The sequence below is a fragment of the Ambystoma mexicanum genome, chromosome 1p (assembly GCF_040938575.1).
Source record: "Ambystoma mexicanum isolate Mex_15411 chromosome 1p, UKY_AmexF1_1, whole genome shotgun sequence".
NCBI lineage: Eukaryota > Metazoa > Chordata > Amphibia > Caudata > Ambystomatidae > Ambystoma > Ambystoma mexicanum.
In genome coordinates, this window is record NC_090921.1 from 400,741,760 (window position 1) to 400,754,314 (window position 12,555).

Sequence of the window (12,555 nt, forward strand, 5' to 3'; positions counted from 1 at the left end):
GGATTTACTGTTTGCCCCTTGCGCTGTTTGAGCTGAGAAATCAGCCAAGCAAGGACCACCATTTGTCCCCGCACGAGATCATGACTGGGAGACGAATGCACACAGCACACTCACCACTGCGTGAACACTCAGATGCACACAGAAGCGCTGCGATATTGGGAGACGAGTTCACAGACTATTTGAAAAAACTCACAAGGGCAGCGCACGTAATATCAAAGCAGCTCTCTCCACCATTCACGAGAGAGGAGGGAAGCACAACAGGGTCTGTTACGGAGCCTGAAATACAGCTACAGCTGATGCCGGGTGAATTCATTTATGTCAGGAGTTTTGTGCGCCGGTGGAACGCACCACGGTTCCATGGCCCATACGAAGTAGTGTTTTGCACGCCCACAGCTGTAAAAGTGAAGGGCCTGAAGTATTGGATACATTTGACAGATGTACGAAGGATATATAATAATATGCAGGAAGAGGTGGATGAGGGGGCACAGACAACAGCAAACAATGCAAATGAACAGAATGTCTGAATATGAACTTGTGTGTGGCAGTAATGCACCTGAATGAAAAAGTGGCTGATGAGTATACTTGCATTTAAGGGTAAAAAAAAAATATATATTTCTGTTGTGAACTCATATATAATTAACGAGTTGATAAAATATGCAGTGTCTACTCCCTTGTCTGTGCATCCCCAACCCTGCAGCCCTACCCGCTCCCATTCCCTTTCAATATATACTGGCACTGGTAGTGCCAACAAAATGTTTACATTCATGCACTTAATGCACTTTTATATCCCAAACAGGACCTACCATGGCATCTAACGGGCAGCCTGCAACGGATAGATGTATTAGATTTAGAGAATTGTTAACTGAGAGATGTAGATATTCGTATGAGTGTGGATAATTTGTGTGCGTTACATTGTTTTTTACAATAATGTTTGGCCTGGTTACATATTGGTTCATAGCGTTCATCTCTATCGAGATGAACGAGGGGGGAGGGATTAACAGCACTACTGTGACCAATGCAACTGCAAGTGTAAATAATAAGGAAGGTGATTTTTTGGTATGGGACGGAACTAAACTTGTACGGGGTTACTATACAACACCATCCAATGCTGTCATCTCGAAAAATGAAGGGCTACAGGGTGAAATGCAAAATACCACAGTGTCTCCGCCAAAAATATCAAATTACAATGCCCGCAGTTTAAATGATCGAAACCCCTCCGCCATATCCTGGTTGTATAACACCCCCACCAGCCAGCCTGCCCCCATAGCAAAAAACACACTGACAGACAACATGAAGGAATAAAATGAAAGAATGATAGCAACACACAAAATATTATACGATGACTGGGCAAAGGGGGGCGGGAAGGAGGAAGGGGGGCCCACTTTGTCTATCGCCCGTGAAGCCAGGAAGTACATTAGGAAAAGAAACAACAGACGAAAAAGGGAGGCGGGGAGGAAGAAGTATGATGAGTATTATGGGTTAGGACTAGAAAAAATGGAAGACCCACGACACCCCCACCAGACAAATAAATGGTATGCGGATATGAGTGCAACAGCTAAACAAACAACAAATGAGAGCTGTTATGTCTGCTCCCTCATTCCCCATGCTTCAGGCACACCCAAAGTATTGTTACCTAAAGAGTTGCCTATTGTGGATGCCCAAAGGCTCCTTCATCTCACGTTGTGCAGAATTAAGAACACCTTCCAGGCACATGAAGTTACTTTCAGAATGCTGCAGAACGAGAAAACTTGCTATCCAAAGACAGTAGGAGTGGTATGTCTGGAAGAACCATTTTTTATAATACAAGGAACACTTTTTTCAGACAACAAGTGGAAGGACGAAGAAGTAATGTGTAAGGCTGATGCACTAAGGGGTGTGGCACCAGAGAAATTGCAATGGATAGAAGAAGCGTGCACACCAGCATGGAAGGAACACATTTCAAAACTAACTTGGGTAACAGCCATTGAAAAACCTTTCAAGCTGCAGAAGGAAATAGATTATGAACTGTGCTTTAAAGGAGAGGGGAAAGCCTCCATGGGGACAAACAAGAACTGTAACAAGACCCTCACCATCCCAGACTTAAGAAAAGGGACAGCGGCCCTGATGGACACGTATTGGGTATGTGGCAACCAGGCATACCTGCACCTCCCACAATCATGGAGTGGCAGCTGCTCAATGGCCAATCTGCACTCAGCACTAATGGTAATCCCAGAAAGCCACATTGATGGGAGCAAAAGGACGCGAGAAAACACACAACAGAGTGCGGCCCAGCCCGCTGCAGAGTCACAAATATATGTCCTGTCTTCCGGGAACAAGGAAGAGGTGCTGTCCCGAAGAAGACGAGCATCAAACTACATATCAAAAGCATTGTCAGAGTTGCTGGCACAGATCCCAGACAGATATCGATTATTCAGCTCAGCAGAAACATTCTTTGCCTCACTCATCCCAAGTGTTCAGGCAAGAGCAAACACAAAATGGCTCCAGATAACACGTTGGGAGCTGATTCAGCTGGCAAATGACACTGAAGAAGGGTTCAATGTAATAAAAGTGGAACTAAGAGCTTTACGACTGATGACCATGCAAAACAGGTATGTCTTGGACCTGTTGACGGCAATGGATGGAGGTGTTTGCCGAAAAATCGGAAGTGCCTGCTGCACTTTCGTACCTTCTGAAGACGCAGACAACAGCTCCCTGTCCCATGTGATTGAAGCAGTACATAACCTAGGAGAAAGAATGAAAATGGAAGGCGGAGCAGAAGAAAGCATGTGGTTCGACAATGTCTTCTCCTGGGTTCCATCATGGCTGGGAATGACTGTGAAATTTTTGATGCCGGCTGTGGTGTTCCTCCTCTTTATTTTTTGCCTGTGCCAGGTGGGTCTTCGATGTTGTGCTAACGCAGTACCTAATGGTGCAATAATGATGGTGACAATGGGCAACACCCGTGGTACAATACAAACTATGCAGGAAGTGCAGGTACAAACAGGAACAGATGACACACCCAGATATCAGCTAGTGCCTAGGTACCATGACAAGGATATTGTAGAGAAATTGTGGCATACCACCATCAGAGAGCCCCGTGTACTAGAATGGTACAAAGAGGTGTGGGTAGACCTGGAAGGAGAGAGCGGATGTATATATCTGACCTGTACCCCAGATGAGTATGCTAGTAGAGGTGAGAGCTTAAGGGGGGTGTGCAGGGCGTGGATGCCCATAAAAGGCACACCAGCATGGGATGACGCAATAATTGACGAAGAAGAGTGCAGGAGATTGAAAGATTTAAAGAATTTGTTACTTAAGTAACGAAAGGGGGGAAATGTAGGGGAGGATTGGTCCAAAAGACCCTCCTTGCCTACATCCCTTCCCCAGGTGAGGGCCATGGCTCATCGGCCATCCCCTCATTACCACCAGGGCCCAGGTGGTGGAGGGCTCACCTGCTGAAGACATTGCCCAAACGTATTGAATTTAGCTAGGCCCCAGAAACCATTTTGTCTAATAAAGATGGTGTGAGCTTGGCGCACTGTAGCGCGGCCCCCACCTTTTGAGAGTTTCAATTATCCCTGTGGCCGCAGCTCCCTGGCAGATCCGCTGTGAGCCCGTTCCCACGAACAAGACGGACATGAGCTAGTGTAAGATACCAACACTGTAACATTTCACCTTCCGCAGTGCATCACTGCTCCCAGCATGACCCGGCCAGCGAAGCCTGGGTGAAAAAGAGAACTGTAAAATGGCCCTCGGATAAAAGCAAAAGTTCCCAAGTACTAATGCCAAAACTACTTGCAATGCGCGCATTTTCTCCACAAAACTTCTTCTATTAAGGAAATCTGTAAAATGTATAAATATGGTAGAATGCATGTTTACATGACATTAGCAATGAAGCACCCACACCAATGCAGTTGTGTGCAAATAATAAAAGCGTTCCGGGGGACTATTCGTTATGTGTATCATTGAAAAGCTTACACCCCACGGTCCCGCGCCATAACTGAACTAATGCTGCTAGAGTGCAAGGAAAGACAAATGTAACCATACAGAGGGCTCATGCGAAGGACGCGCGAGAATGCACCCTTCATGTGTGTATGTCTAAGCCCCTTATGTGCCACTACCGTCACGTACGGTGGTGAGTCGTTTTTTATGTGCTCCACCAACCTCACTACTACCTCACTTGCTGCAAATGTATATGCATATAACTAAATGTTGTAGTTGTTAAGACATAGTGTACAAATAATGTGCTCAGACTGGCTATATTTGAGAGACATTTAGCAAAGTTAAAATGTATGTTTTGAAATGATTCAAATAAGTATTGTACAGTATTCAAATGTTTATGATGCTTTCACCTAAAATCGGCAACACACGAGGAAGATACCTTTGTGAATATGTGCAAGGCCATTCCCCCTCCCTCCCTGCGAAGTACTGCCAAACAAGAGAGCAGAGGCCCGCGCTGCTCCACCTCCGCCAACTAGGCTGGAGCCGCTTCAAAGATTTGTAGTCCCCTCTGCAGCACCCAAGGCCACAGCCTGCCACCTGCATTATTTACAGCCCAGCAGTAAACCTACGCCTGAATACACAAATCCAAAGGCGCCCTCTCTTAAACCCCACAACCCACCGGATCACCTTAGGCTCATGGCCCCTGTACAATTAGGACACCCAATACTATGGCAACATACAGCAGCACATTCATAACGACTTCTAACAAGACAGAAAGACATGTACCGCCTGTCCCATGCCCTGAGACCTAGCCTCTCGACCTATGGTACCCGGTCAACAGGACACTGGTAACCATGCACTGATGAATCGCCATCAAACCCCTCTCAAGGTGCATTCCTCCTGTGTTGCATTAACCTGTAGATTAACCTATTGGAAGATTTACTAAAGAAGATAATATTGCAATGACTGAATGACTGCGGTGTGCATGGCCTAGGGCAAATAAGTCAGGAAAAGACATTTATCTCTGACACTGGCCACAGTGGTACAACAACACCGCCTGGATGAACCCAGCTGACCTGCCAGGCCCAGCCCAACCCACGAGGCTGACCAGTGACGTCCTCCAGCCAAGGCCAACCACATCGCAGCAGCACCTATAGCTAGTCGTCGCCACCCAATCCCATTCAACTTGTGCCCCCTATAGTATGTAGGTTCTGATGACGTTTTTTGTAAATATATACGCCTGTCTTTGCTATTGTCAGACAGAGCGCTCTCGGAGTTTGCAGAGTTCTTTGCATGCCCTATTCTGATTGATAAACTCCCATTTACGCTCACCCGCACTTTGTCTTGGCCTTATTCCCATCCTGGGAGAGTCCTTCATTGTCTCTCATTGAGGGGAGGATCGTGCTGGTTGGGAACGCTTGCCTTCACTACCCCGGTCTGACTCAATCCTTTGGGGTAGTCCAAAACGCGAGAAGATGTGATTGATCATCAGGGCAGCTGCTGTTTCTGCCTTGCAATTTGGGGCCAGGAGACATTCCACCCATTTAGTGAACAAGCATGTTACGGTCAACATATACTTGTTCACCCTAAAGGAGAGAATCACAGGCCCGCTAAAACTGACTTGCAAATCTGACCAAGGCAGTGTCATCCCCCTCTTTTGGAGGGGAGCATGGTGTGTGAATGATGTTGGCTGAAATTGTGCACACACAAGACACCCCTTCAAGTATTGGTTGAGGTCCTGCCCCATGTGTGGCCAGTATGCAACCTCTCGCAAGATTTCTAATGTCGTATGAAATCCCTCATGACCGGCTGTGGCCGCATCATGGGCGTGACTTAGCATCAGGCGTCGGAATGAGGAAGGAACCACCCACTGGTCATGACCAAATATGGATCTCCTTACCAGCAAACCGTCTTGGATTCGGAACATTTTTTGGACATTTCATCAAAACTCTGAGGTCCTCTTTCCCAATGTAATTGGTATCCATCAGGGGATAGTTCTCAGGGTCCTCAATGTGTTGATAAAACGTACCAATTATTGGATCCTCTTTTTGAGTCGTAATCAAATCAGCATCTGGGGTCTCCTTACTCCATTGTGCAGTTGAGAGTTCATTGTGAGCAATTGTCTGGGACCTAGTGATAGCAGTGACCTGGATTTCCCCCAACAGGGGCTCGATCTCAAGTAGATCCCCTTGGATGGCTACAGTTTTGGCCAGCTAATCAGCTAGGTCATTTCCAGTTTTGTCTGGTCCCTCTACTTTAGAATGACCCTTGATCTTTTTCCAGTAGATGGTCATCCCATTCGAGGTGACCAGATCATCAATATTTTGTATTAATTTACTGTGTTTTAAAGGTTTATTACTAGCACATAGCATGCCTCTGGTTTTCCAGTTAACCAGTGCTCCACGAACCCGTTCCGTACATAATCTGAGTTTGTGATTATGACCAGTACGTGGAGTTGGTGTTGGACAGCAGTGAGGATGGCTTGATGCACAGCCATCAGCTCTGCCACTTGACTACTTCGGGGACCGATGTTGTACCCAGCGGAATGTTCTGGGGAATCATTCACCCATGCATTCCCTACGCCGGCCACAAGTTCCTTTTCCCCATTGTTAACATGGTAGAAGCACCCATCCACATAGACAGTGGGCATTCCCTCACACTTGTCTTCTTCATAGACTTTGTGTGGGGAATTAAGGTATGCCTCCATGTTGTCCTTGATTTTAAGACTTTCGTCCTCGAGACAGTTTTTTCTGGCACAATCATGCAAGTCAGCCAGACCTTGCGCGAGGGGCCTCTTCTTGTTTTGGTCATATCTGACCTCCACGGGAAAGCCTTTCATTGACAGAATCCAGGAAGTAATTCGGGAATTACTCACATTTCCGGCCCGGATAGTGTCACTTTGAAGATATTGCAAAGGTTGGTGTGGAGTCTACACTATGATGTGTTCCCACTGGAAAAATGGGCGGTAATTCTTCAATGCCCACACCAGTGCCAAGAGTGCCTTCTCACAAACGTTAAATTTTTCCTCCACAGAGAATAAAGTTTTACTCGCATAGGAAATTACTTTATTGACCTTGTCATGCTTTTGATATAATACTGCATTCAAGCATGTATTTGAGAACCCTGTTTCCAAGAACTCCTTGTTTTTGACAGGGTAAGTTAGGCAAGGCGCTTGTGAGAGGCTTCTTTTGAGTTGTCTTACTGCCTCGGCTTGTTCTGGACCCCACTCCCACTTGGCCCCCCCATTCACCAGATGGATCAGGGGTCTTGTGATCTCTGCGTAGTCCTCAATGAACTTTCTGCTGTAATTCGTTAGTCCAAGGAGGCTCCTTAGTTCACAAAGAGTTGTGGGGTCTTTTATTTTCTGGAGTGCTTCTACTTTCTTTTCCTGGGGACAGAGACCTTCAGGAGTTATCTCATGCCCCAAGAAATTGACACTGGTCCTACACCACTGTGCTGGAAAGAGAGTTTTACTCCGGCAGCCCTCAACTGTGTCAGAACATAACGGATCTCCACTATGTGTTCCTCCACAGTTGAGCTTTTGACTAGAACATCATCTACAAAGGCTAGGTTACCCCTCTCGCCCAAGTCGGGCATGGCCTTATGCAGAAAGATGTTAAATTAATTGCTGGAGTTGATGTATCTGAAGGGAGTCCGGGTCCAAGTGTACTGCTGCCCCCCAAAGGTAAAGGCCAGCTTGTATTGGTCCTCCCTACTGACAGGTACAATCCAGTACCCATTGGTCAGGTCAATGGCAGTGAATACCTTTGACCCCTGGATCTGGGCCAGCCCTTGGTCAATGTAGGGAAGAGGCCATCAGGAAGAATGGACCCATTTGTTGAGCTCCCTTAGGTCAGCACAGAGTCTCCACTGGCCGTTTGGTTTCAAAATCCCCAGCACCGGATCATTGAAGGTGCTGTGGACTGGACAAATTATTTTACGGGACTCAAGGTTCTCAATTATTCAGTAAGGGACTCCATTGATGCGAGAGGCAAGTGATATTGCTTCACAAACATTGGAGTCATGCCAGGGTCCGTGGGAATTGTTGTTGTGTGGATGTCGGTGTGACCACAGTCATATAAGTACACCGCAAAGAGATCTTGAAAATCTAGAAAACTTGTTTCAATTTTTGCTTTTGGTCCAGAGTCTCACAGGCATCAGCTAGGTTGACTCTCTCTTCAACCATCTGCCTGAAACCTGGAAAGACTTCTGGTTTCGCTATCTCGGCAGCCTCCTCCAGCTGGGTGGAGAAGTCCCTGGTGAAAGTATTGACTTGGACTGATGGCTTCAGGTGGGGAAGGCAGTCATTGTGGACTTGAAAGATCACCTCATCCCTCCTGAAGTCACAGGTCACATCTTCCTTACCATAAGGGCAGGAAGAGTACACCAGGAAATTCCCCCCATGCCCGGTGAAGATCCTGTCTGGTGTTGTGTCATCGTTGCTGTCACTGTCAAAACAGTCCTTGGGGACTGGTCCTAACAGTTTGTTACCTAAATCTATGGAAAAATGTTGGTCATCAACGCCATTCCAATAATGGTGCCTGCGCCCAGAGTGATACTCTTTAGGTCGCTGTTACCCACCTCTATTGGAATGGTGTTGTGTTCTATGTTGACTAGTGATGTTGGGTTTACCCACAACCCTTGCTGTTGGAAATGAGCATTAAGATAAACATAGGCGTCAGGATTTTTCAGTTTCTGTCCTCTTTTAATATTTACTTCAAGGGAGAATTGTCGGGTCCATTCTGGGATGGTGAATTCCTCACCAATCTGAATTTCCACTGCATATGGCAGCAGTTGAGCTGACTGAAATGCTTTCTCTGGGTCATCAAAGTCCATGGGATTACCCGCTAATCGGGACCAGGCTTTGAAGTTTATTAGGTCTAAACTAATGGCAAAGCAATTGAGTATGTCACTGCCTAAATAAAATGCAGCAGGGACATCTCGCATGACCCAACAATTATGGACTATGCTCTTGTTGCCTATGGAAATTCTGAGCATAAACCTGCTAGGGTGTTTCCAGGTCCATTTCCCATTTGTCTAACAGTTTAAATGTGGGAATAGCTGGATCTTTTGGGAGTTTGTGGAACATGGCCTCGCTGATGAAGCTCTTACCGTTGTTCACACATACTCGGGCGAGAACAGAGTCCTTCCCTTCATTTAACTAAATAGGGATGAAAAACTGCTCTCCAATTTTCTGAATATCAGCCAAGCTTTGAGCTGATTTCTCTTCATTTTGGACTATAGGAGTAGGATTTTCTGATTGTGAATTTGTATAGAATTTCAGGGTGTTTCCTTCCAGTGTGGAATGCCACCTTAGACTGGAAGGAAGGTTGATTTTCAGAAATGGAGAGGACTCCCCATCACCAGTTTGTTGTCCTACTGCAATTACTGTCACGTCTGGGGTTTGGTTATTCTGGAAGTGGAATTCAATTTGGTCAGGTTTTTGTTCCACCTTGTGGCAGGTGCCATTTGAACTAACATGGTTGACACTCTGTTTCAATTTTATTGGTTGGTTAGTCTGGGTCCAGAGGACCTTGTTTACACAATCTATGAAGGGAGACAATCTACGCAGGATGTCATTCGCTAGTAAACATGGTGTGCCCTCTGGAGTCACAACTATGACCGGGTGCTTCACCTCGTGTCGACCAATTTTAATGTCTAAATCCATATTCCCCTCGACAGGAATTTAATTCCCATCGAAGTTCTGAAGTTGTCCAGGAAGAGGGGCGAGAGGAATTTGGTATTTCTCCCCCTTCCCGAATTCAGGTGATCAAAGGCCCTTTTTGACAGAAGGGTGGCTTAGAATCCAGTGTCCACCAGTGCCAAAATTGTACATTGCCCCTGTATTTGGACCGGGGCATAAAATCTACCCTCCTTTTCCTCAAGGGGGCAAAGATAATGCACATTTTTGGCCAATTGGTGGGTTAATTTCTTTGCTTTGGATTCTGACAGAGGGGTGATTTGGGCAGTATTTTGTTTGGGATCTTGGGAACCTGTAAGAAAAAGGTGGCAGTTGGATATGGGGGACGTTTTGGGATCCCCTGGTTCTGATTCAGGGATGCCCCCCCTTTTTGAAGGCAGTCACCAGGTTTAGTTTGACCAAGGTGATTTTCTTGCTGGTCATTCTGGGGTTCAATAATGGGCGGTTCTAACTCAGTCCCCACATCTACCCAGTCTAGATCAGGATCTCTTGGGACCCATTTTTCTTTGGGAGGAGTTCCCCCATCCCTGAAGGAGAAGATCCTTTCCCAGAATCCTCTGAGGACCTCTCCCCTTTATTTCTCCTACCCGCCCTCTGTTCCTTAGGTTGCAGACTTTCGGGGGCATGAGATTCGGGTTCCGGTTCCTGGGTTTCCAGGGGCTTTTCACAAGTGGGGAAGGAAGCTTCCTCTCATACTTTACACCCCCCTTCCCCTTGTGCCTCCTCCCTTGGAATCGATGGGTTGTCGGGGTTGTCTCCCCGTCATTGTTCTGGAGCACCAGGCCCTTGATTTGAGGAGTTCTGGGTTGCAATGCTCATCTGAGGGTTCTGTTGAGCCCTCAGCATGCGACCCAGAAACTGTGCCATGTTCTGGACCTGGCGCTCCAGTTGGGACACCCGCTCTGGCTGGTAGGAGGTCCTCTGATCTACCCTTAGTTGGTCACGGGAAAGGTAACTATCCCTTCTCCCATAATACCCCTGGTTAGGATAGTTTTGGTACCCCTCCACCCTTGGCCTCCCCTTTCCCGGATTGGGCTGTCTGGGCTCAGGAAAGTGGGGAAAGAGAGAAGGGTTGTTTTGGCGGTTGAGGTTTGGCGTGTACCGGGGAAAGAAACATGCATTTGGGGGATTACTGCCCTCCTGGGGAAAGTGAGGAGGGAAGTTCCCTGGGTTGGCAGCTGCCTGGTTGGATCCCCCCCTTGGGCTGGAGTAGTCCACACGTAGCCCAGGATGGGCCTGTTGCCCTTGTAGCGTGGGCTGATGTAGTCAGGGGAGTTAGGGGTCCAATTTGTGGGGTTACCTCCCTGACTCCCTGTTTGGGATTGGCCCGAGGGCCTTCTGGGTCTGGGTTGGTAGGCTTCTGTATGGGGATGTTTTTAGGTCCCCCCATCTCCAGATCTAAAATGGGTGCAACCTTCACCTCTGCCACCTTAGCAGCAGCAGGGGTGTTGGTTGGTTTGGGGCTTTTGTTAATATTTTTACTTTCTAGTGGCTTCTGCACTTCATAGATGCACGTTGCTTGTTCAATGACCCAGTCTAGTGATCTTTTCTCATGAAAGTCCCTCACTAGCTGGGTCATAATGTATTTAGGGAGGGCATGACAGAAGTTATTAATAAATTCCCTACTGTCAGTGCGCACCCTCCTGGTGGTCTGCGCAAAGGCACATTTCAATTCTTGGACAAATTCTTGTGGGGCCTGGTCTCCCCCACATTGCAGGCTGTAGGATGCCTTGCAGGCCTCTTGAGGGTTTCTATGAATAGAAAAATGCTTTAGGATGGCCGCAATATGGGTGGATCATCTTGAATGGTTCTGATCCTCCAGCCCCGCAAAGAAGCTGGAGTACTCAGGTGAAAATGTCCACTTTACATACTGAATACAGCTTTGGCTGTCCTTCAGATGAAAAGTCTCCATCATTTGCTCAAACAATTCAAGGTGCTCCCAAACTGAATATTTGGCATTTTTGTGGTAGGGCGTGATGACGCTCCTAATAGCCTTTATTTGCTTCAGGGGATCTTTGAGTGAAGCTCTCTTAACTTTGTTGGCGTTTTTAGTTCTGGTCACCCTGGTCCACTCATCCTCTGACTCAGAGGCACTGCTACCAGAGGTGGCTGTCTGATCTTCTAGGCTCTCCCTGATTCTGCTGGCAGAAGGTGGGGGCCTAGTCTCTTGAGACCAGTGGCATTCAGAAGAGTCTTTTGGCTCTCCCTCACTCCCCGGATTGGTTGAGTATCCCCCCACCCCACTGTCCTAGCTGGGAAGAGGTTTTTAGTATGCTCTTAGTGGGCCTAGTCTCATGGAATTCCCCACCAAATTTCACTGACTGATCTCTATGTAGGTGATATTTCTGAGGATCCAGTTCTCTGATTCTCCCCTCACTGGAGTCTCCCTGATCAGAGAAGATGGCCCTAGCACTTGGGAACCTGTACATAGATGCCCGCCCATCCATTTCTAGGAGGCGCTGATCTATTAGTCCCATATTTCCCATTGTGTTGAAGACTACCATCCCCATGGCCCTTGGTTCATATGAGCCAGTGGACATGGGGGTTGCAGAGTCCATGGAATTTAGGGGTTAAAGTCCCTCAATTTCCAGGGTGCCTGAGGTTGTTCTCAGGGGTTTCTCTCTCCCATCTTACCTCATCTCTTTCAGCCCCTATTTCCTGATGACATGCCAAGATCTGACCTTTTTGCTCCTCTATTAAGGCCTTACTGGTCTCTATGAGTTGTTCGTGCATGGCTATCTGCCTATGGAGCCTGTCATTCTTTTCACAGAGAGCCTCATTGTCTCTCTGTGCTTCCTGTCTGAATTGAGAGTATTGGGCCAATGTTTGCTGCAGAAGACTCACCTCCTGAGTTTGGTCCTTACTGGCCTGATTAATCTTTGCCAGAGTATCCTCCACCCGCCTGGTGTGCTCTAACAGCTTTTCATGATCCC